This window comes from Muntiacus reevesi, chromosome 7 (assembly GCF_963930625.1).
Source record: "Muntiacus reevesi chromosome 7, mMunRee1.1, whole genome shotgun sequence".
Lineage (NCBI taxonomy): Eukaryota > Metazoa > Chordata > Mammalia > Artiodactyla > Cervidae > Muntiacus > Muntiacus reevesi.
In genome coordinates, this window is record NC_089255.1 from 65,150,576 (window position 1) to 65,157,083 (window position 6,508).

Sequence of the window (6,508 nt, forward strand, 5' to 3'; positions counted from 1 at the left end):
TCACAATAAACTGTGGAAAATTTTTAAAGAGATGGGATTACCAGACCACCTGATCTGCCTCGTAAGAAAATGTATGTAGGTCAGGAAGCAACAGCTAGAACTGGACTTGAAACAACAGACTCGTTCCAAATAGGGAAAGAAGTACATCAAGGCTGTATATTGTCACCCTGCTTATTTAACTTATATGCAGAGTACATCAAGAGAAACGCTGGGCTGGATGAAGCGCAATCTGGAATCAAGATTGCCGGGAGCAATATCAATAAGCCCAGATATGCAGAGGACAACACCTTTATGGCAGAAAGCGAAGAAATACTAAAGAGCCTTTTGATGAAAGTGAAAAAGGAGAGTGAAAAAGTTGGCTAAAAACTCAACATTCAGAAAACTAAGATCATGGTATCTGGTCCCATCACTTCATGGCAAATGGCGAAACAGTGGAAACAGTGACAGATTTTATTTTGGGGGACTCCAAAATCACTGCAGATGGTGACTGCAGCCATGAAGTTAAAAGATGCTTGCTCCTTGGAAGAAAAGTTATGACCGACCTAGACAGCATATTAAAAAGCAGAGACATTACTTTGCCAACAAAGGTCCATCTAGTCAAAGCTGTTGTTTTTCCAGTAGTCATGTATGGATGTGAAAGTTGGACTCTAAAGAAAGCTGAGCACTGAAGAATTGATGCTTTTGAACTGTGGTGTTGGAGAAGACTCTTGAGAGTCCCTTGGACTACCAGGAGATCCAACCAGTCCATCCTAAAGGAAATCAGTCCTGAATATTCATTGGAAGGGCTGATGCTAAAGCTGAAGCTCCAATACTTTGACCACCTGATGCAAAGAACTGACTCATTTGAAAAGACCCTAATGCTGGGAAAGATTGAAGGCGGGAAGAGAAGGGGACAACAAAGGATGAGATGGTTGGATGGCATCACTGACTCAATGGACATGAGTTTGAGTAAACTCCAGGAGTTGGTGATGGATGCGGAGGCCTGATGTGCTGCAGTCAATGGGGTCACAAAGAGTCGGACACGACTGAGTGACTGAACTAAACTGAAGTTTTCCATTGAGTAATTTGTTGATGGATATTTGGATTGCTCCAGTTTTCAACTATTATAAATAAAGTGGCTGTAAACAATTGTACAAGTCTTTTTGTGGGCATGCTTTATTTATCTTAGGGAAATATAAATATGAATTTTTAAAAATACTGAGTTCTAATTAACATAGTATTAGTTTCAAGTGTACAGTATAGTGACTCAATATTTTATACATTATAGAAAGACCACTACAATAAATCCAACTACCATCAATTACCATACAAAATTGTTATAATATTATTTACTATATTCTGTCATGTTTGTTTTATAGTTGAAAATTTGTACCTCTTAATCCCCTTCACCTATGTGGTCCATTCCACCCACTCCTTCTCCTGACAACCAACAGTTTGTTCTCTGTCTTTATGAGTCTGTTTCTGTTTTGTTTATTCACTTGTTTTGTTTTTTTTAGATTACACATATAAATGAAATTATATGGTATTTGTTTTTCTGTCTGATTTATTTCACTTGGCATATTATCCTCCAGGTCCATCCACGTTGCCACAAGTGGCAAGATTTCATTCCTTTCTAATGGCTGAGTAATATTCCATTGTACATATGTATACCACATCTTACCATACCCACTCAACCATCAATGGACATTTAGGTTGCTTCCATATCTTGGCTATTGTAAATTAGCTACATATTGCAGTGGACATAGTGGTAGGGCTTCCCTGGTGGCTCAATGGTGAAGTAGCCACCTGCCAAGCAGGGGATATGGGTTCAATCCCTGGGTCAGGAAGATACCTGGAGAAGGAAATGGCAACCTGCTCCAGTATTCTTGCCTGGAAAAATCCCATGGACAGAGGAGCCTGACAGACTACAGTCCATGGGATTGCTAGGAGTCAGACATGATTTAGTGACTAAACAACAACAGCAAACATAGGCATACCTATCTTTTCAAATTATGCTTTCATTTTCTTCAAATAAATACCCATAAGTTAAATTGTTAGATCATATGGTAGTTCTATTTTTAGTTTTTTGAGGAAACTCTGTACAGTTTTCCATAGTGACTGCAATAATTTACATTTCAACTAACAATGCAAAAGTGTTCCCTATTCTCTACATACTTGCCAACACTTGTTATTTCTTATATTTTTGATAATAGCCATTCCAACAGGTGTGAGGAGGTAGTTCTCTGTGGTTTTAATTTGTATGTCCCTGATGATGGGGGTGCTAAACACCTTTTCATGTGCCTATTGGTCATCTGTATGTCTTCTTTGGAAAAATGTCTATTCATATCTTGTTTAATCAGGTTATTTATTTATTTATTTTTGATGTCTAGTTGTGATTCCTTTATATATTTTGGCTATCAATCCCATTTTGGTTTATCTTTTGCAAGTATCTTCTCCCATTCTTTAGGTTGCCATTTTGTTTTGTTGGTTTCTTTCACTCTGCAGATTTTTAGTTTGATGAGGTCCTCTTTATTTATTTTTTGTTTTTATTAACCTTACCTGAGGAGACATATTCAAAAAACATTGCTAAGAAGAAAGTCAAAAAGGTTACTACCTATGTTTTCTTCTAGGACTTTTGTGGTTTCAAGTTTTACATTGAAATGTTTAATCCATTCTGAGTTTATTTATTTATTTCCATGTTTTGGCCACACCATGTGGCATGTGGAATCTTAGCTCCCTGGCCAGGAATCGAACCTGTATCCCCTGGGTTGGAAGCACAGAATTTTAACCACTGTACCACCAGATGAGTCCCATTCTGAGTTTATTTTCTTATATGGTGTAAGAAAGTGGCCCAATTGCACCTTTTTGCAAGTAGTTTTCCACTTTCCCCAACACCGTTTACTGAGACTGTCATTTCCCCATTTTTGTTCTATACTCCCCATTCTTGCCTCCCTTATAAATTAATTGGCCATATAAGCATGGATTTGTTTCTGGGCTCTCTATCCTGTACCATTGATCTATGTGTCTGGTTCTGTGCCAGTACCATACTATTTTGATTACTGTAACTTTGTAGTATAATTTCAAGTCTAGGAGTGTGATGCCTCCAGCTTTATTTTTCTTTTGTAAGTTTGCTTTGGCTACCTTTTAATTATGAATAAAGTTTCTATAAACATTCTTGTACAAGTCTGTCTGTGAGCCTGTTTTATTTATCTTGGGGAAATATAGATGTGCTATTTCTGAGTCATTCTGGGTATGCTTAACTTTATAAAAATTTGCCAAGCAGCCTTCAAAAAGTGGTTGTACCATTTTACACTCTCACTAATGATGTTTAAGAGCCCCCATTGTTCCACATGCTTGCCAATGTTTTGAGTTATCGCTCTTTAATTTTAACCCTTCTAGTGGGTATAAAATGGTATTTCATTCTCATTTTGTAGTTCCCCAGTAACTGATGATGATGAGCATTTTTTCATGTGCTTATTGACTACTTTTGTGTCTTATTTTTTCAAATTCCTGTTCAAGTCTTTTGCCTATGTTTTTAAAATTGAGGGTTATCTTTTAAAATTTAATTGTCTTTTTAGTATTCAATTATAGAAGTTTTATCTATTCTGAGTCCAAGTTTTTTTTTCAGATATATGTATTTTTAATAATTTTCCCTTTTTTAAAAGGTTAACTTTTTAAAATAACAAAACTTTAATTTTAGAATAGCTTTAGATTAACATAAAAATTACAAAGATAGTAAGGTGAGTTCTCATATGCCCCACATCTATTTCCTCCTGTTACATTAGTATGGTATATTTGTTACAATTAATGAAATGATACTGATACACTATTATTAAGTAAAGTCTGTTAACTAAAGTCCATATTTTATTCATATTTCCTTAGTTATTATCCACTGGTCTTTTTCTGTTCCAAGATAGCATATTACATTTGGTCATCATGTTGCATTAGACTTCTTAAACTATAACAGCTTCTCAGACTTTTCCTTATTGTTGGTAACCTTGACAATCTTGAGGAGTACTGGTCAGGTATTTTGTAGAATGACCCTTAATAGGAATTTGTCTGATGTTTTCCATATACTTGGACTGGGATTATGGCTTTGGGAAAAATACCATAGAGGTGAAGTGCCTTTCACATCATATCACATCGAGTATATAATATCAGCATGACTTATTAATGTCAACCTTGATTATTTGGTTGAGGTACTGCTTGTCAGATTTCTCCAGTGTAAAACTACTCTCTTTCCCCCATTCCGTACTATACTCCTTGGAAGGCAGTATGAGCAGACCACACTTAAGGACTGGGAAGTTATGCTTCTTGAATACAAACTATGAACATAACCTGTTTGAAACTATTCTAGATGGGAAATTTGTCTCTTCTCCCCAATTATTTGTTTAGGCAATCATTTACCTTAGAACTTGTGGTCATTTATTTTACACTTTGGGTTATATGCTAATACTAACTTTATTTTGTTGCTCACATTGTTATAAGTTCAGTCATTGGTAGCCTTTTCAGTTTGTTCCTCCATCACCTGGAACACGTCCCCATTGTTGAGGGTTTTTGTCTGTCGTTCGTCTGTTTTTGTTTTAGTATTACTTTAACTTTCTGACTCTACAAGATGCCCCATGCGTGTGTACTCAGTCACTCCGTCATGTCTGACTCTGTGCGACTCTTGCAGACGGTAGTCCGTCAGGCTCCTTTGTTCATGGGATTTTCCAGGCAAGGATACTAGAGTGGGTTGCTATTTCCTTCTCCAGGGGATCTTCCCGACCCAGGGATTGAACCTGTGTCTCTTGCATTGGCAGGCGGATTCTTTACCACTGAGCCAACTGGGAAGCCCATAAGATGCTCCACGTTCATCTTATATTTTCCTTGCCCACTGCTGGAATCAACCATTTCTGTAAGGAACACTGTTTCCTCTGACTGGAGCATTGTGCTAGAAACCAAGATCTGGGCAGTAGTTATACTCTTTGCTACTAAGGAGTTTCTCAGGTGATAGAATGAAGGAATATACCTGTCTAGACTAACATATGTATACACGTATCTATAAGTATTTCTATATATAAATATCTGTATATATTAAGCTAATCATGAGTTCATGCTGATGTCTCCAACTCTAATCCATCACCACATGGATCATTCTAGCCTCCTCCCCTTGCTTATCTGTAAACTCCCACCCTTACAGTAGAAAACCTGGCTCTGTTGGTTGCCTTTGCATTTTCTTAGCATCATTGGTGAGCAGAGGGTTTAAGTTTGATGAAGTCTAATTTATAAATTTTTTCTTTTATCCTTAATGCTTTGTTTTCTCTCTGAGAACTGTTTGCCTAACACAAGGTCATAAAGTTTTCTCCTATGTTTTCTTCTCGAAACTTGATAGTTTTAGCTCTGGTGCTTAGATATGTGATTCATCTTGAACTAATTTGTGTGTGTTATCTCCAATCTTTTCTCACTTTTTAAATACATTGTCCAACATCATATATAAATAAAATTTGTACGTATGGCTGTTTGTGGAAAAGTTCCCCCTGCAAAAGCCTTGGGTCATATTTTGGAGTTAACTAAAACTAAAACATTTTAGTACATTACGGCATATAAAGCAAAACATGACATATGGAAGGATGTGGTCATTGCATGTTCAATCCCTTTAGCAGCAAGTGTGAGACTGGCAGCCTTGGTGAGAACAATTTCAGCTAAAGGATGGTGGCATAAACCATACAGTAAGGATGCAGCTTCAGTGGAAATTATTGAAGGCTTCCCTGATAGCTCAGTCGGAAAAGAATCCACCTGCAATGCAGAAGACCCCAGTTCAATTCCTGGGTGGGGAAGATCCCCTGGAGAAGGGATAGGCTACCCACTCCAGTATTCTTGGGCTTCCCTTGTGGCTCAGCTGGTAAAGAATCTGTCTACAATGTGGGAGACCTGGGTTTGATCCCTGGGTTGGGAAGATTCCCTGGAGAAAGGAAAGGTTACCCACTTCAGTATTCTAGCCTACTGAAACACACAGAGGGTATAACAGAGGAATTAGCCATTTTAGTGATGGAAAGGATTTTGAAGATTAGTGACTTATCCAGCATCTTACAGCTAACTAAATAGCAGAGTCAGAACTCAAACCAAGGTATTTTCATTTTCCTGGTTGGAAACACAACTTGTTTAATGTTGATTTGAGAATGGAAAAGAGCATAGGCTTTGGAGTCAAATGGATGAGTTTTAAAATTGTCACTTCACATTGGGCAAGTTTTCTGCACTTCTCTGAATCTCCATTTCTTAATCTATCTCTTAGGAAAATATTGGGAAAATTAAACAAAATAATGAATTCCAATTCTGCTTCCTACCAAGATGCTGGCAAAGTAAAGTTACTAGCTCCTTTCCCCAAGATTAATCTCAAAGGAGCTACAGAGAGAGAGAGAGAGAGAGAGCAAGAGAAAAGCAAAGTTGGCTGGCAAACACCCAAATACCATGAAAATAGAAATTTCTGGGACCATATGGCTGTTCTGAACTGGTGTTTATGGGACAATGCATATGGCATGGGGCAGGA